Genomic DNA, 26,731 nt, shown 5'->3' with positions numbered 1-26,731 from the left:
ACCAGTTACATACCAATATATCATATTTACATATAAACGGTGAATCATACAAATCGGCGATACATACAATAAGAAACATGATTGAGATATTTATTGCAAAACGAATCAATAAATGAAGGTCATATAATTAAGTAAACTAAATAACCGAGGAAGCAATTAAAACTAGCAATTTAATGCACACAGTGTAATAATAAGAACTTTGAGTAGTACAGGAGAAGATAAACAGTAAACTAGAAAAATATGTACTAGCCGGTTCCGGCTTCATTAGTGATATGTAATTATTTTTAGGGTTTTCTAATTTTAAGAAAACACAATATTATCGATTATTACAGTACTAGTCTGTAGGTGGACGTATCGATCTTGTTCAAGATTTCAAATGGTCTAATGAACCGGGAATTTAATTTTCCCCTCTTACCAAAGCTGTTGATTCCCTTGAAAGGGGTGACTTTAAGAAAGACTAGATCGCATTTCTCAAATTCTAAATCTCTCCTTCGGGTGTTTGCATAACTCTTTTACCTACTCTGAGCTGTCTGGATGTTTTTCTTGATTTTAATTATCTTCGTTGTGGTCTCCTCTACAAGATTTGGGTCGAACAATTTTTTATCACCCACCTCTTCCCAACAGATTGGCGACCTACAAGGTCAGTCATACAATGCCTCATACGGGGTCATGTTGATATTTGCTTGGTAACTGTTATTATAGGTGAACTCTATCAATGATAAGTGATTATCTCAATGGCCCCCGAAGTATATAACTCAAGCTCAGAGCATATCATTTAGTGTGCGAATTGTCTGTTCTGATTGTCCAACGGTTTGAGGGTGGAATGCGATGTTGATGGATAGTTTCATTCCCATCACTTGCTGTAAACTAGACCAAAAACGAGAAGTAAACCTGGGGTCTCTGTCGAATACCACTGTCATCGAAACTCCATGTAGCCTAACTATATCCCATATATAAATTCTTGTTAGCTTGTCTAAGGGGTCAATCATTTTGATAGCCAAGAAGTGAGAAGACTTGGTGAGTCGGTCGATAATTACATAGATAACATCATGTCTCGAGCGTGTCTTAGACACTCATATCATAAAATTCATGGTGATATGTTCCCATTTTCACTTTGAGATCAGTAATGGCTGAAGTAGTCTACCTGGGCGTTGATATTCTGCCTTAACTTGTTAACATATAAGGCACTTGGAGGCGAAATCGACAATATCTCTTTTCATCCCGCTCCACCAAAAACGGGATCGCATACTTTGATACATCTTAGTACTTTTGGAATGCATGGTGAACTTTGAGTTATGGGTCTCTGTCATAATATCCCTTTTCAGTTCACTGCCTTCTAGAACACACACTCTGTCTTGGAACCTGAGTAACCCATCGGCAGAGACTTGAAACTTTGGATTTACTCCCTGTTCTGTATCCTTTTCGAGAGCTGCTAGGGTGGAATCAGTCAATTGGACTTCATTTATTCTTCGAATCAGTTCAAGTTGGACAGTCAGATGGGTCAAACATGTAACCATCTTCAAGTCCTAAAGCCATATTTGTTGTACAACCCCTATTACCCTGCATTTAAAAACTATTAGGTTAGCCAACATACCTGTACTTTTTATGCTGAGTGTGTCAACTACCACATTACCCTTGCCTTGGGGATACAAAATCTTATAATTATAGTCACTGGGGAGCTCTATCCAACACCTTTTATGCATGTTGAGATCTTTCTAAGTGAATATATACTTCAAACTCTTATAGTCCGTATAAATCTCAAAAATCTCCCCATACAAGTAGTTGCATAAGGTCTTCAAGACGTGGATAATAGTGGTAAATTTCAAATCGTGGGTAGGGTAATTCTTTTCATGACTCTTCAGCTGACTGGACCCATAGGTTATAACATTCTCATGCTGTATCAGAACACAACCTAATCCTAGATAGGAGGCATCACTACACACTGTTTATCTACCCGTTCCACTCGATAGAGCCAACACAGGTGCGGTAGTCAACCACTTCTTGAGTTCTGTAAAACTCCTTTTGCAATCCTCATTCTATTCAAACTTGACGTTCTTTTGTGTAAGTCAGGTCAATAGAGCGGCTAGGCTAGAAAACCATTCTACGAACCCGCGGTAACATCCTGTCATTCCTAGAAAGCTACGGATCTCCTTAACCGAAGTTAATTTTCTACAATTAAGTACTATCTCAACCTTTTCGGGGTTCACTGACACCATATCTTTTGATATTATGTGCTCCAGAAAGATAGTCTACTCAAGTCAGAACCTACACTTGCTCAATTTTGCATATAACTTATTTTTTCTGAGAAATTGTAAAACCTGAGTCACGCGACGAGCGTGTTCCTCTCTGCTCTTTTAACAGACTAAGATATCATCAATGAACAAAATGACGAACGGATCCAAAAATTTCATAAAAATCCTGTTCATCAAATGCATAAAAATTGTTGACGCATTAATTAGCCCAAATGGCATGACTAGGAACTCATAATTTTTGTACCTAGTTCTAAAAGCTGTCTTGGGAATGTCCTCTGCACTGATATTTACCTGATAGTAATCTGAACGCAAGTCTATCTTGAAGAAAACCTGAGCACCCTGTAACTGATGGAAAAAATCATTAATCCGCGAGAAGGGGTACTTATTCTTGATTGTGACTCTATTCAATCCCCTGTAGTAAATACATAACCTCATAGACCCATTCCCATTCCTTGCAAACGTGACTCCAGCATCCCAAGAAGATATATTGTGTCAGATGAATCCACTATCCTACAATTCTTCTATATGTTTCTTCAGCTCTTCCATCTCTATCCGACTCATGCGGTAAGGGACAACTGAGATACACTGGGTGCTAGGTTGAAGATCTATGATAAATTCGACTTCCCTATCCACTGGCAGTCCAGATAGTTCATCAGGAAATACATCTGAGAATTCTTGGACCACAAGGATCTCTTGTGTGCAAATTTCTTTCTTATCTTTGCCTAATATAGAAAAGACAATCGAGTTAAAGTATCATATAACGATGCAATTGCTATGAGGGAAAAAATATCTAACACTTTTATTAATTTGTGAATGACTCTTCATTAGAAAGATTGAATACAAGTTTCTTGTAAAAATAATCTACGGTGGCGTGATACGTCGTTAACCAATTCATTCCCAAAATTACATCAAAATTCCCTGTGTCTACTTCTATCAGGTCTACACTCAATTCTCTATCAGCTATCTCTACGATACAAGCTTTGTATATGACATCTCCTAGTAGTGTCTCATGCCTAAGAGTAGACACAAACAACATAGAATCAAGATTTTCAGGTTATATATTCAAATATTTTGTAAAAATATGTTATATAAAAGAATGTGAAGCACAAGTATCAATCAAAATATGTGCAAGGTAGTTACAAATAATGTACATACCCTGTATTACGTCTGAGTTGGCTTCAGCATCTTACTGGGTGAGGGTGTAAGCTCTACCCTATATGAGAGGCCTGACCTGATTTTGACTTCGTGGGCACTTTCTCGCGTAGTGTTGAGCACTTCCACATATACGACAAGTATTGTTGAGGCGAAAGCAGGTTCATTCCCCATGATTCTTGACATAGGACTGACAAGTCCTGCCGTGTCTTGTTGTCAAGGCCTGAAAAGGAGCTTGAGTCACAAGCCTATGTCTCTTATTCTGTTGAACTGATATAGTAGGTGATGTCTGCGGTGTGGGACCAGAGGTCTGAAATTGCCTACTGCTTAAGGAAAAGTACGAAAGTTCCTCTCTACTAGCTGTGTCTTGACCAGAATTACTGAGTAGGTGCTGAGCTCAAACACATACAACTGTTGTCTGATCTCAGAATGAAGGCTCCACTCAAACTTTCTTACCTTTCTGCCTTCATCTATCATACTCTAAGGGGAATACTAGTCCAACTCTAGGAACCTTCGGGCATACTCTGACACTATCATATCACCTTAGATTAGGTGTGCAAACTTTATTTCCTTTAAATGTCAAAAATGCTCTAGAAGGTACTCTAAATTGAAGGTTACGAGGAACTGTTACCAAGTGACTGGAATGGGTAGGGTCGCCTACGTCAACTGCCACCAGTGGCCTGCCTCACCCACAAGCATGTAGGTGGCAAATACAACCTTTTAGTCAGGGACCACTCCAAGTGTTGCGAAGGCCTTTTCTGTCTCTGCTAATTAATACTTGGCCTCTTCGAAGGAGGATGTCCTTGCAAAGTTATATGAGTTTAGTCTCTTGTACCTCTCAATATAGTCAGGGTCCATCATAGGTGGAGCTGAGTCTCGTGGAAGAGGGACTGGATTATGTTAGTGAGAGACTGAGTGACCCTATGGCGGTTTAATCGGCGATAGTTCCCCTTAGTCTAGCTAGTTTTAAACAGTTTTGGCCATTTTTTTTTGTCTTACTCGTAAACCTACGAAAAAATGAGTTAGGAGGCCTTGGTTGGCCGATTTTACCCGTAAATTGAAATTTATTGGTGGAGGGGTCTCTGGGTGCGGCGGCTCCACTGGTCCTCCTTAGTCTAGCTAGTTTTAAACAGTTTTGGCCATTTTTTTTGGTCTTACTCGTAAACCTACGAAAAAATGAGTTAGGAGGCCTTGGTTGGCCGATTTTACCCGTAAATTGAAACTTACTGGTGGAGGGGTCTCTGGGTGCGGCGGCTCCACTGGTCCTCCTTAGTCTAGCTAGTTTTAAACAGTTTTGGCCATTTTTTTTTTGGTCTTACTCGTAAACCTACGAAAAAATGAGTTAGGAGGCCTTGGTTGGCCGATTTTACCCATAAATTGAAACTTATTGGTGGAGGGGTCTCTGGGTGCGGCGGCTCCACTGGTCCTCCTTCGCGGGTGGGGTCCCTCTATGGCTAACCTACACTAGAAAGGGATGGTGAACACGGTGGTAAAATAATCATGCGAAACGAGAAACGAGAAGGGGGTCATCGGAGAGGATTTTTTATTTTGACCGCGGTGGCTCGGCCGAGCTTTCCCTGCAGTTTTTGGCTCACTTGTCGACCATTTGGCTCCGATATGGGCATGGGGAGACTTGGGATCGAATTCTGAGCGGGAACGAGGAAAAAGTTACCTTTTTCGGCATCAGCAGTGACTCCAATAAGGTAGCAACGACGGTCAATTTCTTTTCTGGCCGCCCTTCTTCTTCTTCTTCGGCGAGGACTGGTGCGGCTAGGATTAGGGTTCCTTGGAACACGATGTTTAAATAACCTCTTCGAGTCGATCTAGGTCGTCCGCGCAGAGACACGTGGCCATTTCCTAGCCGTTGGATCCTTCTTATTCGGGGAATGAATCTGAGCCGTACAATCGGATTGAATCTGACCATTCGATTGCGCCTGAAGGGGAAACATCTCTGAGCCATCCGTGTGCGCGAGATGTGATCTGGACCGTCAGATCGTCCAGACATGCGGATAGCCCGCGTGGAGCCGATGTCAGCATCTCCACCACACAGCGTGTTCTGGTTCATCATGGTTGCTGACATGGCCGTCCCACGTGGTTATATTTTCCCTTTTTGCGATTTCACCTCATCTTTTCAAATTTTCTTTTAAAAACATTCCCCTTATTCATAATTTCACCCATTTTTTTCAGAATTTTTTTCAATTTCATCTCTAATTCATTTTTTCTCAAAAAGTTAATAAAAATTAAATTAAAATAAAATTTAATTAAATTTATATATATTATATAAGTTGGAAAAATTTATCCCGGGCCAAATTCCAGGCCCGGGTGTTACATATATGAGCATAAAAATTTATTAGTTTAATTTTTTAAAGAAAAAAATGAATAGCTCACCTATGTTCTATACATGAGAAGTTATACATTTGAATTCATTTTAGTGGAAGGACAACATATTTTAATAGTATTCAAATGACTTTTTTAATAAATTAAAATTCAGGTTGGACATTAATTTTTTAATATATTAATAAAAATATATTAAAAAAAATTTAACTCGATCACTGTTATTTTATTAAAATATTAATAAATTAAAATTTGAAAATATTAAATAAAATATTATAATTCACTTTCAAAATAGTAAGTTGTATAAAAAATGTAAAAAGAAAATTACAATAAACTTATCACTCCACCAGAAAAATCATTTCTCAGAAATTATAATACAAGTTTTAGTGGGTAAGACAATTGCTTTTCTTTTCTTTGGAAAAAAAAAAAAAAAACTTAGTGTTAATTAATAGAAAAAACTAAATCATAATTAAAAACCAGAGCGTGCTTCTCTCTTGGGTCTTCAGGTAGTAGCTTTATCTGCCAACGGTAAACATATACACAAATTTTATGCTAATGTTATGTGTGCGTGTGTATATATTTATAAGTATATTAACTATCAGGAAAGAACTAGGTATAAAATTGGGGTTACACAATGTGTGTATATATACGTGCATTCACATAAACCAACTATTAACTAACGATATGGATATATAGAAAACCAACATTGACCCTGAATATTTCTCCTCTTATAACTTGCACTATGTTTAAGATAAGTATTATGTTAATTAGTTCGCTTTAGTTATTAATTTATTAAATTAGTTAGTGATTAGTTTGTTAATTAGTTATTAATTTGTTAATCAATTTTTTTGTGTACAAATACTTCCTATTCAGCTTAATAAAGTACGTAACTTTATTCTATACTTGTCTTTTTTATTTCATCCACATCTCTCATCTTTTATCGACTTCACATTTTGTTATGATATTCGAGCTTTAATCTCTCTTGTCGTGCGGCAGCAGCTTCTTCAATAGTCATAAAAATCATACGTAAAAGAGAATTTAGAGTTGGGAGATTGTTATTACGTTCTCCAAGTTTTCAACGAATGGTATGAAAGGCTAAGAGAAGAAAAAGAAGAAACAATCTGATTTCCTGTTTGATCTCTGCACTAATTTCTCATTATGAATATTATCTCAATTGTCATAGATTCTTCAAAAATTGAAGAGATTCTTAAGAATCCATTTTATCGACATCCTAATGAAAATCCATCAGTTCATCTAACTTGATTGTTTACTGAAAACAACTTTCACTTATGGTCCAGATCTATGAAAATGAAGGTTGATTTCAAAAGATAAGCTTAAAGTTTATAGACGGTTCTATCCAAGTTCTAAGCAAAGATGACCCAACGTTTGGAGTTTGGGAATGGTGAAACAAAATTGTTCTGTCTTGGATCAATTGGGGAAGGAGGCTTCGATGAACCCATTGTTGATGCAAAGTTGCTACAACTACAAGAAAATACAACAGACAACAAATGAAGGCTGCAGAAAAATAAAAAAGTAATTTAATCGCCAACATTTTAATAAACATGAGTTTTATGCGTGTAGTAGCTTATTTATTTGACAACTAAAAATGCATTTAAATAGGCTTTACAAAAGAAATAAGATAGCAGAATAATTTAACACTGAATCAAAGCGTTATCAAATAACAAAATTTAGAGGATAAAATATCTCAACAAATTAAGACTCAGTCAAAAATATCTAGTTTTCAATTTTGAATCAATCTTTAATACTCCCAATTGATTCAAAGTTGCAAATGCTTGATTTTTTTTATCAACAAGTGGGTTTAATATAAATTTTAGTGTGATTAGTTTATTGAATCTGTTTAAAAGTGACCAATTATAGTTAAACAATTATGAGACTTAATACATCGGGATTAAATATGAGCTTATAATATGAATAGATACTATATTTATAAATTTTTATTTTATGATAGACAAAATAAAAAATAACAAAAATCGAGAATATAAAAAGTAGTTTTGATCCTCAAATCACACGTGCGTTTTGTTTATTTCCTGTTATCCTTTTAGTAGTAAAAATCAGTAATTTACAGTTACATGTTGATTTGAAAGATCTACCGCAAAACGCTAATATCTCTTTCGTTATGAATTTAGGTATACTTTCGTGTTCATGTTTTTCGATTCAGTAGAGTTTGCTTATTATTTTTCAAATCTATTTTGATTTGATCTCTAACAAGTCACCTGGTATTGAATCTTTGAGATTGCAAAGGCTTTTTTTTTTTTTTTTCTGGATTCGGGTATATACGATTTTTAGTTTTGATTTTTGAATTTATTTTAAATCAAAATTATGAATTTTTTAGATCCGGTTTCAAATTTAAACAATTATTTTTTTGAATTTTGGTTTCAGCCACATAATCGCACGGCCTTTTGGGCGCATGATCACATGGCATCGCAATTGTAGGCCGTTTGGCCTCACAACCAATCGACTTCGATAGACTGATTGTTTTTCATATCTAGTTTGATTTGATTTCTAACAACAAATACCGAGTAGATTTCTGAATTTGACATGATTGTCAAGTGGGAGAGATTTTGTGAGAATGTCTGTCATATGTTCATTTGAAGTACAGTACTTCAATTTAACTAAACCATCACCACAAGATCATTAATAAAATGAACTCGAATATCTGCTGTTTTCTTCTTCTATGGTACATCGGATTTTATGTCATAGCAATTGTAGCCTGGTTATTGACAAAAGTTAAGTTAATATAAATTGTTCTTGACGAAAATCAACAATAATTCTTCTTAGTCACACTCCTTAACATGTTGATGATGTAGTAGGATTGAAAACATAACTTGATGTACTCTTCTGATCTTCTAAACATCCAACCCAATCACCATCAGTATAACTAGTCAATTTGAACTCTAAAACACGACCATAGCATAAGCCAAAATCAATTATTCCAGCAACATCTCGTAGTATTCATTTCGTAGATTCAAAGTGATGTTTTGATGGACAATGCATAAATATGTAAATAACTCCAACTAAGAAAGCAATATCATGTCATGTATGAGTTAAATAAATTACACTATCAACCAGAATTCTGAAATCTCTTGCATTTGCTTGCTCAGTACCATCATCAACTTGTAACTTCTCATTCAATTTCATTAGTGTAGCTACAGCTTTACAATTCAGCATGTTAAATTTTTTAAATAAATCAGCAGCATATTTTATGTGATATAAAGATGCCATCTTCAACTTGCTTCACTTCCAGCCCAAGAAAATAGTTTTGCTCTCCTAAGTCTGACATTTCAAAATTTTCTTTCATGTAAGCTTTAAATTCATTGATGAGAGAGGAAAAACTCTATAAATCATATCATCCACTGAAAAGCAAATAATTAAAATATCATTTTTCCTCACTTCTTCACATAAAGATTGAGTTTATTCTTACTTCTTTCAAAGCCATTATCAAGAAAGTAAGAGTATATTTTGTTGTACCACACCACAAAGCTTGCTTCAATCCATAAAGCACTTTTTGTAGTTTATACACTTTTTCTTCTTTACCTTCAGCTATGAATCCTTCGAGCTGGGTGACATACACCTCTTCATGCAGGTCACCATTTAAAAATGTAGATTTGACATCAAATTGGAATACTAATCATTATAATTATGTAGCAAATGCTAGGTTGGTTCCTACCGTCTAAAATCGTGCTACTGGAGAAAATGTGTCATTATAATCTACATCTTATTGTTATGAATAGCCTTTCACCACAAGTCGTGTTTTGTGTCTTTGTATACTGTCATCTGCTTGATATTTTATTCTAAAGACCCATTTAACTCCAATAGTTTCCTAGTCTTTAGAAAGATCCACTAATTCCCAAGTATCATTCTTCCATATTGCTGCAAGTTCTTCTTTCATTGTATTTCACTGTTCTTCCTTTGTCTACTACTTCTTCAAAGGTTATTGGATCAGCAACAAGTAAAGCTTGTATGGAATCATAAATTTCAGCTAATGACCTGAATTTTTATCTTCAGATGAGCTCTTATTTCTAAAATTTGACAAGGTGGAGCTTCGTGAAGTTGATGAAAATGAGCCAAGTGTATTTAGAGGAATTGGGTGCTGCCCAACAGTTGGTGGAGCTTCATTTTCTGTTGGTAATTTGAACTGAATGTCATCTAATTTCTCATGGCAACTACAACTTGCTTCTTCATCAAATACAACATTCCTGTTAATAATCATCTTGGCACTCATAGGATTGTAAAGCCTATATGCTTTAAATTGAGTATTGTAACCAAGGAAAATACATTTCATAGATTTTTCATCTGAGTTTGCTATGATTATATGAATCTACTAAAGAATAAGCAATGCAACCAAATATTTTCAAATGGCTCAGCCAAGGTCTTCTACCACTATAAGCTTTAAATGGTGTTTGGTTTTAAATTGCCTTTGTTGGAGATAAATTTAACAAATACGTAATAGTGATAAAACATTCAACCCAAAAATAATCTGGCAGTCTTTTTGGTTTCGACAAGCTTTTCACCATTTTGACTATGATGTGATTTTTTTGCTCAGCTACTCTATTTTGCTCTAGTGTATATGGTGTTGCTAATTATCTATACAAGCCTTGTCCTTCACAAAATTAATTAAATCATGAGACACAATCTCTCCTCCTCTATTAGTGCAAACTACCTTTATACTTTTTCTATATAGCTTCTCAAAGAGTGTCTTAAACTTAAACTTCTTAAAGGTTTTAAAAGTTTTTGAGTTGAATTGAAGAAAGTGTACCCAACTCATGCGAATATGATCATCTATAAACAATAAGAAATAATGATTCCCACCCAATGATTATGTTTTCATGGGATTGCATAAATCAACATGCATAAGCTTAAGACACTCATATGCCTTTTCTAGATTTTTCCACAGGAAATAATTTTTTACATATTTTCCATATATACACCCTTCACAGAAATCTAACAACTCAATTCTAGGCAGCTCAAATACCATTTTTTTTTTTACTTAACAATCTCAAACCTTTTACATGTCTATACCGTAAATGCTACATTTTAGACTCATTACTTTCACTAAAAATAAGGGTATGATTTTCAATTCAACTCAAAAGTTTATTCACTATCCATAAATTGCCTAACACTCGATAAGTTATGTGATAAATTATATAAAAAAAATATATATCGTAAAGGATTTTTACATTATCGATGCCTTTATTTATTGTCATTATGCCTTTACCTTCAATTTATACTTATTTGTCATCACTAAATCTTACTTTTATCTTGTGTGACTCATCAAACTCCTTAAATAAAGATTTTATTCAAATCATATGATTGAAATATCCATTGTTTAAAAACTATATATCACTTAAGCTGCAATGTTATCTTTATAGATTATGAATAACTTAATATCTTTATAATTTTTTACATAATTAATAACTATTTCTTTTCTTTAACATTCTGCCTTTACATATCCATACCTCTTGCAATTATAACATTGAATATTGTTGTTATGATTTTTTTACTTGCAAGTCGTTTGTCCTTATTCATCTCATCCACCATTTTTTCTTTTGCCTCTACCACCTCTATCACGACGTCCTCCTCTACCGCATCCTCTATTTGATGTCTTTCTCAAATCATCTAGCTGATTAAATGAATAATCCATCACATAAAAGGCCTTTTCGTCACTCTTTTCATTTCTATGTTCAATCTTGCCTCATGGATTTGCAATGATCCCATTAGTTCATCAAATGAGTAGATAGTCAAGTCTTTGAACTTCTCTATAGCTACAATTACATGTCAAATTTTAGAGTCAAACTTTATAATACCTTCGCAACAATTGTCCATCAGTTATAACTTCTGCAATAAAACCTCATCTAATTAATAATTGAAGTTATTCTAGATAAAAAAATCTTGCACTGATTCTCCACCTTTCATTTGCAAAATTTTGAAATCACGGTGAAGAGATTGAAGTTTCACTGGGATCACCTTCGAGGAGCTTTTATACGTTGTCTGCAAGGTCTTCCATACTTCTTTAGTCGTATTTATTGCTACAATTTTGAAAAAAAATTATGCATGCACTGCTTGCTGGATGAAAAATAGTATTTTGGGATCATTTTTTTATTTTCTTTTAATCATGATAGTCATTATCAACCGAGTCCCACAAATCTTAAAATTTGAATAAGGTCTTTATTTTAATGCTCCAAAATTTATAGCATTCACCTTTGAAAATTAGAATGGTTGGGTAATGTTCATTGCATTATTGTTGGTTGCCATGAGTTATATGTCCAATCACGAATGAACCTCGCTCTTATACAATTTTTTTTAGGGAAGGAGGCAGAGATGAGCTTGTTGTTATTGCAGAGTTGCTACAACTATAAGGAAAATACAACACAAGTGAAGACAACTAAAAAATAAAAAATTAATCTAAAATAATTTTGATTAAACATATATTGAACATAAAATGCAGCTACTGGAATTTTATGCATGCAGTGGCTAATTTATTCAGTAACTAAAAATGTTTTTAAATAAGTTTCACAAAACAACTGAGAAAATATCTCACCAAATTAAGACTCAGTAAAAAATAATCAGCTAAAGATTTTGAATCAATTTTTAATAGGATCATTTGTTCTCTATCACCAGTTATTACTTAAAGTGCGATATGGATTGATTATGTTAAAAATTCATGGAAAAAATCTCCATGATTGCTTTGCACACGGTGATGTGTTTAGAATATATAACCTGTAGGAAAAGATTTATTTTCTAAAATAAGGTATTCGATTTGTAATTGAATATTACACATAAATGAAAATACTATATGATGAACTGATGAATCTACAAGTTGTCTCTACTTGCACTTGTCAACCATAATGTACTTGTAATATTGTCACTGCTATATATTTGTAATATTTTTGCAATTTTCCTCTTGATATTTTAATGTACCATGTTACTTCAAAGTATGTATTTACTTTTGTAGGGGGGGCTGAATCATGGCAGTAAAAATATGTTGCTTTATTTATAACTGATGTAGAGTACATAGTTTTGATTGAAGTAGTAAATAAATGTTTTAGATGAAAAAATTTCTCAAAGAGTTAGGTTTAAAATAAGATAAGTATGTGATAACTTGTGATAGTCAAAATGCTCTACACTTGAATAAGAATGTCATATATTATTGTTGAACGAAACATATTGATCTTAGATATCATTAGATTCATGAAGTGGTGCATAATAAAGAAATGTTATTGAAAAAGATTCATACTGATAAAAATCTAGCTGACAAGTTGATCAAAATAATGACTCGTGACAAGCATCAGTTTTACACCATGAATGTGGGATTGATTGGAAATTGAGCAATGAATGGTGGACATATCTCCATAGGCCGGAGTGGGAGATTGTTGGTTTTTTTGTATACAGCTCACGTGGCAAATAAATTATAAAAAAAAAAAAAAGAAAAAAGAAAAAGAGTTACAGTAGTTTTAGGGAACCATCATAAAGGTTTGTTTCTAGTTTTTCTTTTACGCACAGAATTGGAAGAAGAAAAACACAACATCAATTTATTTGGCTCTCATGCACGCAGGCCGAGAAGGGGAGAAAGATCATAAAAGCAAGCAATTTTTTCAGAATTTATTATTCTTTTTACTTCACGTGAGAACCAAGGAATGAGAGAAATTAATTATTTTCTGTAGGTTCATATTTGTTTTTCCTTTGTGCATGGTTACCGAGGAAGGTAGAAAAGGAAGAGTTTCTTTTGCTTCATACACATAAACCGAGACAGGAAAAATTGTTGACAAAAATTGGTAAATTTCTTTAATATTTTTTAATAAATTTTTTTTTAGAGAATTATTATTTCTAATTATTCTAATATAATCATTCAAAAAAAAATTGAGTTTGGTTAGAAAAAAATTTATATACTTAAATTTTGTGATAGTAAATTTGATTCGTGATTTTTTTCTTTACACTGAATGGTTTTCTACGTAAATCATGTGCCTTTTTATCTGTGTAGTTATTTCTTTGTTTGCATTGAAATTGATTTACTAATTGATTGGCTTGGAAGTGTTAATTGGATAATCTGAATTAAGTTTGTTGTTGCCTTAATTTACACAAAAAATGTTAGACTTTTTTAAATACCCAACAAAACCGACTTGCACATTTTGTGGTTTTGTGGACCATACAGTTGATAGTTGTTATACAAAACATGGAAATCCACTTAGTTATAAGCCTAAGCCGAGAAATGTTCCAAACATCAATCAATCAAATGCTCATGCGGTTGAAACAAAGGTTGATAGAGATTGTGATGTTGTTGATTATCATTTGCGATTCAATAATAAATGTAATGTTTTAGAAGTGTCACCTCTCTCTTTTACTAGGATCAATATAACAAGCTCTTGGCCTTGATTTAACCATCAACAACTTTGGCCAACTCAACTAATATATAATATTGCTACATACCAAAGATTAACACTCTTTCAACAAACTTTTAACCATTAACTGAACCAGGTAACATTTTTTCTTCAATTTCTCATTTGACCATGACTAAAATAGATTATTAGTAGTTTATTCAGGGGCAATGAATCATATAGTGAGTTCACTTGAGTTGTTTTCTTTTTAGAGACCTATAAGTGGCATGTTCATTAAACTTGCTAATTTTAAAACGATATACCTAACACATATAGGTGATGTACATTTTTCACCCACTTTTATTCTTCATGATGCTTTATGTGCTTAATATTCAATGTTGATTGTTATTTTATCCAAAAGCTAGAAGCCGATTGGTTAGTTAAAGAAAAACATGGCTTATATCATCTTGTGAAACCAATAATTAATGTTGTTTTTACTGTTAATTATGTTATTAAATCAAAGTCTCATGTTTATTCCTATGATGTTAATAAGAAACCTTGTGACACTTTCGTCATGGGCATCCTTCTTTACTTAGACTGCAAGTGCTTCATCAATTAAATAATTATATTAGTCCTCATTCCTCTTTTTTATGTGATATATATCAATTTGCTAAGTAAAAATGTTTGTCTTTTCCTATAGGTAGCTTAATGAGTGAGCAATGTTTTGATCTTCTACATCTTGATATTTGGGTCCTGTGTCTATTGCTTCTTGGCGTGGTCACCACTATCTTTGGTCTATTATTGATGACGAGAGTAAGTACACATGGCTTTTTCCCATGAAAGTTAAAAGAAAAGTGTTCTAACTTATTATTAATTTTTTTTACATATGTTGAGACTTAATTCAATAAAAGAATAAAGTGTACTCATCTTGATAATAGTAAAACATATAGTATGCCAAAATTTTATGTTAAAAAATGAATCATACATCAAACTTATTGTCCATATACACCATAATAAAGTAGTTTGGTTAAACAAAAATATCAACATCTTATGAACGCAGCTCAATCTTTATAATTCCAAACTCATTTATCAATGAAGGTTTGGGTAGATTGTGTACTTAATGCCACTTTCTGATTAATATACTATCTCCTATCATCCACAATAAGACATCTTTAGAGATCTTGTTGGATACTCCTCTATGTGTTAATATATGTGTCCATCAATACTCTCATCATTCAAAGTTTGATTCTCGTGCTACAAAATATGTTTTTCTTGAATATCCGGCTTTTATCAAGGATTTCATGTATATGATCTTACATCTCATAAAGTTTTTGTTTTCAAAGTGTAAGAATATAAATATTTATTACTAAATCACACCGTATAAATATTTACAAACAAAATAATGTGAAATAAATACACTTTCCTTCTTTTTAACACTAATTTAGTTTTTCTGATTTTTAATTCAATCAAATATATGATATGAATCCATAGCGTATTCAACCCTATTATATATAGATATAAGAAACACAAGTTTGACTTGTTTTCACTCTCTCTTTAAATTTGAGAGATAAAGATTTACTCTTTCAAAAACTAAAATTAGTTTAAAATTGAATATATATGAAATGGAGGAAAGAAACCCCAAAACAAAAACTAAATATTTGCCGGCAGCATATATATATTATAAACACACACATATATGAACACAGAACAGATCTGTAACCTGCATATGAAAAATGAATAGATGGCGGATTTAGAGAGAGAGAGAGAGAGAGATCAGAAATTGGAGGACTCAGAATATCAAAAAGAAAAAGGTCGGCAAGGCAAAATCTTTTGCCATTACGCACGACGAGCGAACTTTGGTATCTTCTTCATCGTCCCCAGATTTTTTTTTTTACAAAATTAATTATTAATTACGTACATAAATATATATACATACATACCTTGATCCAACACACAGGTGATGCCTCACTACCTCCTATATATAATGGCTTAATCAAGTGCATAATCAATTTGATTTTAAAATACTACGAGTTGTAATATATATATAGGAACACACAATTGTTTTTCTTGCTGACCAAGCCATGAATAATTTAATGGATAATTCTAATTTTTCAATTTAGTGGACCTACTAACTAACTTTGTCTCAAAATTGATTGGATGATGACTAGAAATATTATTTTATCTGCACAACGCATGATTTAATATTTTCTTGCTTGCCATGATGTGACACAAAGTTTATAGCAATACCAATTTGACCAATTTTTTTTTGTTTGTCTTTTTTACCATTTTAACACTTATCACTTGCAAAATGATTACTCAAATTAGTATTTATATAATAGTAAATGACTATCGGTAATTAAAAAAATATTTGAACATTAAAATTTTAATTTCAACAGTTGTGATAGTCTCGCTCCTTATTGAAAGTTACATTAAAATTACCGTCCAATTTAAGTAGATAAAGATTTAATAATCCCACCAAACCAATTTATTGCCTTAAAAAAAAAATAGTACTTGTATATCATAAAGGTCATAATGCTTTACTTTTTTAAATTGCCCAGACCAGAAATTTAAATATAATAGAATGCAGTAACATACAACCAACACACCAGACTCTGACACAGAGAATAAAAAGATTCCTATATATATATATATTATATTTTTATATATGTGTGCACTTTTTTTTTCTTTTTTAATTAGGGGCAAATCCTTTCCGTAATATTTGAATCCTAGCACTCTCTATGTGTATGTAACTTAGATAAGTTGTATACATAAAGACATGTATAAAAAAATTTTGATTAAGATAAAGTAGTGTTTTAAATTTTGTTTATGCAGTTCCAAAATAATAATAATAATAATAAAACAAACATGGGGTATGGGACAACTAGACCAAGATTAGATCCAACTCAAAAATAATTTATATCAAAAATTGGATTATATGGGGTAATCAGTATGATTCTATTCTAATTTGATCTTTGATAAAAATTTAAAACCAATAACATGTGATCACACTTGGTTTATTTTTTATGTATTCTCTTGCTACCCTTCACCTCTAATTGGAATTTAAAATTCGTAAAATATTTGTCAATGATTTTGCTCTTCCCTTCTCTCCCTCTCTTTTGCTGCTTACTAAAAAGAGAAAAAGAATAAGCCACCATTACCACAAAGTTTCCTACATCCAAAGTCTCTCGACCTCTATTTTTACATGTATTCGTACAGACTCCCCATCGCTTTCTAGCTGCTATGGATATGCCCAAAGTACTTGCATCTTTACCGCACATCATTTTTCTAATTTGGGTATGCAAATGTATTCTTCTTTATCTCTTATCCCCCTTATTCAACCAATCATGGTGAGCTTTCTTTTCCTCGTGTTTGTCTTTTGCTCAAATGGGCTTTATTCGCCACATGATCCATTTGCCTCTAGCTTTGTTGCTCTTTTTTTTTTTTACTTTTATCATTTCTTTGTTGGTGAAGAGGTCATGCAGTCGAATGAAGTGAATCTGGGTTTGTTATGGGTCGTAGGTGCTTGATTGGGGTTAAAAAAGATTAAAGTTTTCTACTAGCTTTTGTTGATGATATATAGATATGTGTAAATATACACACACACACACACGTATATTATTAATTTCTTTTTGTTCTAATATGGACTGATACCGAGCTAGAATAAATTCTCTTCAGTCTAAGGCTCTAGAACTAATAATTAGACCATACGTTAGCTAATCTGGTCTAATCCTAATCGAATAATTTAGTCCAACCACCTTTTTTGGCCAAACGTTAACATGATTTTGTGAAAATGTATGATGAAGTTGATCTAGTTATATTTATAGCCTTCAAAAATAAAAATATAAGCTTTTATCGACCAAGTTGGGGTCTTAGGATACAATGTTTGTAACGGCCCCGGAATTTAAATGAAAATGTATGTATTAAAAATCTTAAATTCGGAACCATAATAAAAATTTTGATTAACATCTCTTACATAATAACCAAAAATGTATTCAAAACATAAAAGAATAAGGTAATTAAAAGAGATACTCGAAATAAAAACTATAAATAGGACTATAAAGTCTTTAAGCGTCTAACTCGCCGTCTTCCTGTGGAACGGGTTCGGGAACCCCGTCTTCCTGATCTGAAATGGTTAAGTAAGGAATGAGCTACACTAGTCTAGTAAAGACATCACACTATCTCACTGCCACATGAGTAAAGGTCAGTAGAAAACAAAAACAATCAATGGAGCATAATTTATAACAAACTCATTTATTAACATAAAAACCTTTACTGTCCACTTACCTCGGTGAGATTCATGAAAATAACATATGAAAACGATAACATTATAACCATCATCAAATCATACCGACTTTGTAACAGAACACATGTCATACTTTTACACTTCAATAATCAGACAATAAATTTCCTCTTTTACCAGCCTACTAGTATCTATGGGGATCCATAGAGGGTCTCCGCTACACGTGAACCATTAACCTTAATAACATGATTCCAGGGCCGTCCCCATGCCCCGTCCGGTATGGGTGCCAAAACCATAAACCTCAATACCCCGTCTGGTATGAGGGTGAAACGGGCCGTCCCCATTCCCCGTTCGGTATGGGCACCAAAACACATAAGGTCTTCATACCCCGTCCGGTATGAGAGACCACGTTCTTGCTAGGATTCCCTATGGACCCGGTCCGTCCATCATCTCCCAGGATATCTAGTCAGACTGTCCACATTATCCATTTATCAATTCACATAACATTTTTGCCTTTTCTTTGGTCTCAATCATCCAATCATATACAAACATGTAAACCAGTAATTGACACCAAATAAGACAACATAGTATCGGGTTCACCATAACACAAACCATAATAAAAGAAACCATAATTCATGCATACGAGACCATAAAATAAATACATCAAATATCATCCTGCATTTAATACTGAAAAATAGATCAAACAACAACTGACCAACAATGTATCAGATTCAGGCTCAATCAATTATACATATCTATAAAGTCACAAAATACCGTTTAATTATTTATTAAGCTTTAATGCCGTGATAGGGGGGTAGGGTGAGAGATCCTTACTTGTTTCTGGATCTGAAATCGGCTCTACAGTGTGCCTACGGGCTGTCTTTAAATTCCCTATATTTTTTTCAAGAAACTGAAATGCACTACCGGTACCTGCACGTGTCCCAAAAAAAAATCCCAAATCAGACCTAGGGTCCCTTTCGGCCAATATCAGAATTCTGGCACAGCGGCGCCCCACCGTGCTCTAGCGACGGCGCCGCCGCCTGCGGTGGTGATCCACCTCGGGTTAGCCGTTTTCGACTGAATTTGGTCAAACTTGCATTGGTCCTTGTGATAAAACAACCCTAGGGCCCTCGGTGGGCAAAAAAATCACGAAAAACTGAGACTTACCGACGGCGATGCCCTCGGGTGCGGCGGCTTCTCCGGCGCGAGTCGCGTTTTGATGTTTTGCTCCTGTCAACCTGTAGAGAAAAGGACGGTGATCACAGTGGTATAAAAATTGCATCGAACAGAGACCGGGAAGGGCCTCATCGGAGGCAAAAACAGAGGGAAGTCACGGCAGCGCCGCTGGACTTCAACGATGTTTTTCGGCTGATTGGCCGGTGGTTTGGCTCCGATTTGACCATAGGCGGATTCAACATCGAAAAACGAGCCAAAGGGAGGAAATTTACCACGTTTGGCGGTCGAAAAAATTTTCAATGCAGCGGCGGGTGGCGGCGGCCGGCTCCTCCGGTGTCTGGTTCTTCTTCTCCGGCTAGGTACTGGCGGCTAGGGTTTTGTGGTCGAGTGTAGGTGAGGTTATTTATACCATTCCCCTTTTAATATCAACCGTCCATCAAGATTTAATCTGTACTGTCCGATCACAATTTATTTGGGATTAAATCTGGGCCGTCTATTGCGATGAGATCTGGGTCGTCCGTACGCGTGAGATCTGGGCCGTTTGAGCGTGCGGGAACGGATCTGGGTCGTCTGATCGCGCGCACGCCGATCGCTCGCGTGGCTCTGTCGCATGGTCTTCCGCGTCAGCTTCCTTGCCACGCGGCATGTTCTGGTTGGCCGGGGCCGCTGACTGGGCTGCTGACATGGCGCAACTTTCCTAAAATGCGTTTTGACCTCCGGTTTTCGATTTTCTTTTTAAAAATACCTCCAGAATCCAAATTTTTACCCCTTTTTTCCAAAATCAATTTCAATTAAATCCCAAAAATAATTTTACCCTATTTTATCATTATTATTAATTTTATTTCTATTAAATTAAATTAAATTAAGTTAAACACATTATTATTGCAAAATAAATTAACCATAAAATAGAATAAAATACAAAAAAAAAGGTTCCAATATTCAAAAATAAAAAATTTATGTTTGAGGTGTTACAACTCTCCTCCCCTTAAAGAAATTTGGTTCCCCAAATTTGCTTCTTGCTCTTGATCGAACAAATGGGGATACTGGGCTCTAAAGTCTGATTCTAGCTCCCAGGTAGCCTCTCTTGGCGTGTGGTTCTGCCACACGACCTTTACAAATGATATTTCTCGGTTGCGGAGTATCCTGCTCTTTCGGTCCGTGATAACGACTGATACTTCCTCATAAGACAAGTTCTCTTGGAGTGGAAGCGGTTCATGAGCCAAGACATGAGAGGGGTCCAGGTTGTACTTACATAGCATGGATACATGGAACACATTGTGGACTCTGGAGAGCTCTGGAGGCAGTGGTAGTCTGTAGGCAGCAGTACCAATCCTGTCTAAGATTTCAAAAGGTCCAATAAATCGAGGGTTTAATTTTCCCCTCCTGCTGAACCTACTAATTCCCATGAAATGAGTGATCTTAAGAAACACCCGATCGCCTATCTTAAACACTAGGTCTCTCCTCTGGGTATCTGCATAACTCTTCTGCCTACTCTGAGCTATCAGAATATTCTTTCTGATTTTAACTATTTTGGACGTAGTCTCCTCTACCAACTCCGGGCCGAACAATCTTCTATCGCCCACTTCTTCCCAACAAATTGGTGATCTGCACGGGTGCCCATATAACGCCTCATATGGAGCCATGCCGTGCTTGCTTGGTAGCTGTTGTTGTAGGCAAACTCTATCAGGGGTAGATGGTCATCCCAATGGCCCCCAGAGTCAAGGACACAAGCTTGGAGCATATCTTCAAGTGTACGAATTGTCCTTTCTGATTGTCTATCAGTCTGGGGTGGAAGGCAGTACTAAGAGACAGCTTTGTTCCCATAGCTTGCTGAAAGCTACTCCAAAATCAAAAAGTGAACTTGGGATCCCTGTCGGATACTACTGTCACTGGAACTCCATGCAATCTGACTATTTCCCGAATGTATATTCTTGCCAACCTGTCCAAGGGATCGGTCGTCCTAATGGCTAAGAAGTGGGAAGACTTGGTAAGTCAGTCAACAATTACCCATATGACATCATGTCCTGAACGTGCTTTGGGTAGCCCCGATACGAAGTCCATTGTGATATGTTCCCACTTCCACTCCGGGATCAGTAAAGGCTGAAGTAACCCACCTGGGCGCTGATGCTCTACCTTGACCTGCTGACATACCAAGCATTTAGATATAAAGTCGGCTATGTCTCTCTTCATCCCATTCCACCAAAACCGGGATCGCATGCTTTGGTACATTTTAGTGCTTCCTGGATGCATGGTAAACTTCGAGCTATGGGACTCCGTCATGATGTCTCTTTTTAACTTACGGTCATCTGGGACACACACCCTGTCTTGGAAATGAAGTAATCCATCGGCAGAGATTCGGAATTCTGAGCTCACTCCTTGTTCTGCATCCTTCTTGCGAGCTACGAGGGCGAGGTCGACTGACTGGGCTTCCCTTATTCTCTGGATTAACTCGGGCTGGACTGTCAGGCGGCCCAAACATGTGACTCTCTTCAGATCCTAAAGTCAAACCTGTTGCGTGGCCCCAATTGGTCTGCATTCTGAAACCATCAAATGGGCTAAGATACCTGCACTTTTCCTGCTGAGAGCATCTGCTACCACGTTGCCCTTACTCGGATGGTATAAAATATCACAATCATAGTTCTTAAGGAGTTCCATCCACATTCTCTGACCCATGTTGAGATCCTTCTGAGTGAATATGTATTTCAAACTCTTATGATCGGTATAGATCTGAAAGGTCTCTCCGTACAAATAATGGCGCTAGGTCTTCAAGACGTGTATGATTGCGGTAAGCTCCAAGTCATGGGTGGGATAGTTCTTCTCATGATTATTTAACTGTCTGGACCCATATGCTATAACTTTTCCATGCTGCATCAGAACACAACCCAAGCCTAGGTAGGAGACATCACTATAAACTGTATATCCTACCGATCCACTCGGTAAAGCTAGCACGGGTGCAGTAGTCAGCCGCTTCTTTAATTCTGAAAAACTTCTTTCGCAGTCATCATTCAACTCAAACTTGGCATTCTTCTTTGTGAGTCGGGTTAGAGGAGCTGCTAGACTGGAGAATCTTTCAACGAACCTGCAGTAATAACCTGCCATCCCCAGGAAGCTACGGATTTCCTTAACTGATGTCAGCTTCTCCCAGCCAAGCACTGTTTCAACCTTTTCGGAATTCACTGATACCCCTTCCTTCGATATGATATGTCCTAGGAAGGCGGTCTTCTCAAGCCAGAATCCACACTTGCTCAACTTTGCATATAACATTTTTTTTTTCTGAGGACCTACAGAACTTGGGCAAGATGGTGAGCATGTTCTTCTCTGCTTTTTGAGTAGACTAAGATATCATCGATGAACATGATGACAAATTGATCCAAGAACTCTTTGAAGACCCTGTTCATTAGATCCATAAAGATTGCTGGGGCATTGGATAGCCCAAATGGCATGACCAGGAACTCATAGTATCCGTACTTGGTTCGGAAGGCCGTCTTGGGGATGTCTTCTGTTCTTATCTTCACCTGATCGTAGGTCTACTTTAGAGAAGACCTGTGCACCCTGCAGCTAATCGAAGAGGTCATCAATCCGGGGAAGGGTATACTTGTTCTTAATTGTAACCTTGTTCAATCCTCTGTAATCAATACACAGTCTCAACGTTCCATCTCCCTTCCTTGCAAAAGTGACTCCGGCACCCCAAGGGGACACACTGTGTCTAATAAAATCACTATCTTGCAATTCATTGATCTGTTTCCTCAGCTCTTCCATCTCAATGCAGCTCATGCGGTAAGGAGCAACCGAAATGGGCTGGGTACCTGACTGTAGGTCTATAGTGAACTCGACTTCCCTGTCAGCTGGCAGACCGGGCAGTTCGTCCGAAAACACATCTGGGAAGTCTCGGACTACCGGAATTTCTTGAATACAAATTTTCTTCTTGGGCTTGCCTAGTCAGAGAAAATAACAAGATTAAGGCACTAGAAGTTAAGAAAACTTGCCATCAAGGAATAAGTACTAAATGATTTTATTAATTTGTAAATGGCTCCTCGTTAGGAGGATTGAATACAACCTTCTTGTTAAAGCAATCTATGGTGGCGTGATACGCCGCTAGCCAATTCATTCATAATATTACATCAAAATCCCTCATGTCTAACCGTATCAGGTCTACACTAAGTTTTCTATTTGCTATCTCGACGGCACAAGCCCTGTAGATAACTTCTCGTAGTAGTGTTTCACCCCCAGCAGTAGACACAAAAAATAATGAATCAAGTTTATCCGGTGATACATTAATTTTGTAACCAAAAATAGGTGAAACAAAATAGTGCGATACACCAGTGTCAAATAAAACATGATCAATATGGTCAGAGATAATATACATACCCTGTACCACATCCGGGTCGGCGTCGGCATCCTGCTGGGTAAGGTTGTAAGCTTTGCCCTAGATAGGAGGCCTTCCTTGATTCTGGTTCCTCAGGCATTCTCTTGCATAATGCTGGGCACTGCCACATATGCGACAGGTGTTGTTGAGGCGGTAGCATGGTCGGTCCCCATGATCTCTGTCGTAGTGCTGACAGATCTTCCCACGTGCTGCCCCTGGAGCCTGAGGAGGGGCCTGGATGGCTGGTGTGGGCCTCTTATTTGGTTGGGCAGGCGCAGTAGGTGCTGGCCTGCGGAACGGAGCTGAGGGTCGGGAACTCCCCGCTGGCTGAGGATGGGTGTTGAAGCTCCTTTCCACGATCTGTGCCTTTGCTAGAACTGCTGAATATGTCTTGAGCTCCAGCACCAACAAGTGTTGCCTGATCTCCGAGCGGAGGCCCTACTGGAATCTCTTGGCCTTTCGGCCCTCATCCATCAATGTCTCCGAGGAGTATCGGCTCAGCTTTAGGAACTTATGAGCATATTCCGATACTGTCATATTTCTCTGGACCAGTTGAACAAACTCCATCTCCTTTAGGTGTCGGATGTGCTCAGGAAGATACTCTGCATGGAAGGCCGCTAAGTGCTCCCAAGTTACTGGTGTAGGCAGGGTCGTCTGCTTGAGCTCCCACCAACGACCTGCTTCTCCTACCAGCATGTAGGAAGCAAGGGCAGCTCTCTGCTCAGGAACCACTCCCAAGGTCTTGAAAGCTCTCTCCATCTCCGCCAGCCAGTATTAAGCATCTTCAAAAGAGGATATTCCTGCAAAAGTGGAAGGGTTTAGTCTCCTGTACCTCTCTATGTAGCCCGGGTCGATCAAGGAAGGAGCTAGGTCCCGTGGAAGAGGGACTGGGCCCAGTTGGGGATAGATTGGGGGGCCCTTTGGTTGCACCTGCTGATATGGTGGGGGCACCGGATTGTATTGTGGCAGTGCCAGGCAGTACAGTGGCTGGGGCACTAGTTCATACTGTGGCGGTGGTGCCGGGTGGTACTGTGGTGGAGCAGGCTCGTGCCGGGGTAGCTCAAGATCCGCTTGCTGTAGCGGTGGCTCAACCCGTGGTAGTGGGGGAGGTTTGGGTAACTCCCTTCTCTCCTCTCGACCTTGCTGGGCGGCCATGATCCTTTCCAACATCTCGAATATTCTGTTCACATCTTCCCGGAGCGAATCATCCCGGGCTGCTCGGTTTATGGGGGGTCTTCCTCTCCTCATTTCTTTGCACCTACATTTCACATGGAAGAGTTGAGTAACGATTTATCGGTGGGTATTTCTCTAAGCATTATTGTGTAAGGGATGAGTCCGAAGAACGTGGCTCTGATACCAACTGTAACGGCTCCGGAATTTAAATAAAGATGTATGTATTAAAAATCTTAAATGCGGAAGCGTAATAAAAATTTTGATTAACATCCCTTACACAATAACCAAAAATGTACTCAAAACATAAAAGAATAAGCTAATTAAAAGAGATACTCGAAATAAAAACTATAAATAGAACTATAAAGTCTTTAGGCATCTAACTCACCGTCTTCCTGCGGAACTGGCTCGAGAACCCCGTCTTCCTGATTTGAAATGGTTAAGTAAGGAATGAGCTACACTAGCCCAATAAAGACATCACACTATCTTACTGCCACAGGAGTAAAGGTCGGTAGAAAATAAAAACAATTAATGGAGCATAATTTATAACAAACTCATTTATTAACATAAAAACTTTTACTGTCCACTTACCTCGGTGAGATTCATGAAAATAACATATGAAAACGATAACATTATAACCATCATCAAATCATACCGACTTTGTAACAGAACACATGTCATACTTTTATACTTCAATAATCAGACAATAAATTTCCTCTTTTACCAGCCTACTAGTATCCATGGGGATCTATAGGAGGTCCCTGTTACACGTGAACCATTAACCTTAATAACATGATTCCAGGGCTGTCCCCATACCCCGTCCGGTATGGGTGCCAAAACCATAAACCTCAATACCCCGTCTGGTATGAGGGTGAAACGAGCCATCCCCATACCCCGTCCAGTATGGGCACTAAAACACATAAGGTCTCCATACCCCGTCTGGTATGAGAGACCACGTTCCCGGTAGGATTTCCTATGGAACCGGTCCGTCCACCATCTCCCAGGATATCTAGTCAAGCTGTCTACATTATCCATTTATCAATTCACATAACCTTTTTGCGCTATTTCTTGGTCTCAATCATTCAATCATACGCAAACATGTAAACTAGTAATTGACACCAAACAAGACAACACAGTATCGGGTTCACCATAATACAAACCATAATAAAAGAAACCATAATTCATGCATACGAGACCATAAAATAAATACATCAAATATCATTCTGCATTTAATACTGAAAAATAGATCAAACAACAACTGACCAACAATGTATCATATTCGGGCTCCATTGGCAACCTCAATCAATTATATATATCTATAAAGTCACAAAATATCATTTAATTATTTATTAAGCTTTAATGCCGTGATAGGGGATAAGGTGAGAGATCCTTACTTGTTTTGAGGTCTGAAATTAGCTTTACAGTGCGCCTACGGGCTGTCCCTAAATTCCCTAGATTTTTTCCGAAAAACTGAAACGCACTACCAGTACCTGCACGTGTGCCAAAAAAATTCCAAATCAGACCTAAGGCCCCTTTCGGCCAATATCAGAATTCCGGCACGGCAGCCCCGCCGTGCTCCAATGACGGCGCCGCCGCCTGCGGGGGCGATCCACCTCGGGTTGGCCGTTTTCGGCCGAATTCAGCCAAACTTGCATTGGTCCCTGTGATAAAACAACTCTAGGGCCCTCGGTGGGCCAAAAAATCAAGA

General features: G+C 36.8%; 1 non-coding gene across 1 annotated transcript; it reads right to left on the bottom strand.

The window, feature by feature from the left end:
• Window positions 1-15,856: 15,856 nt before the first annotated feature.
• On the bottom strand, window positions 15,857-15,948 carry LOC148253035 (small nucleolar RNA Z43). Its single transcript, XR_015813774.1, has one exon. It is a non-coding gene; the product is annotated as a small nucleolar RNA Z43 (small nucleolar RNA).
• Between the last annotated feature and the right edge of the window lie 10,783 nt (window positions 15,949-26,731).

This window comes from Carica papaya, chromosome 7, assembly GCF_054855325.1.
Source record: "Carica papaya isolate Zhongbai chromosome 7, ASM5485532v1, whole genome shotgun sequence".
Lineage (NCBI taxonomy): Eukaryota > Viridiplantae > Streptophyta > Magnoliopsida > Brassicales > Caricaceae > Carica > Carica papaya.
This window is presented reverse-complemented; position numbering and strand designations above follow the sequence as displayed.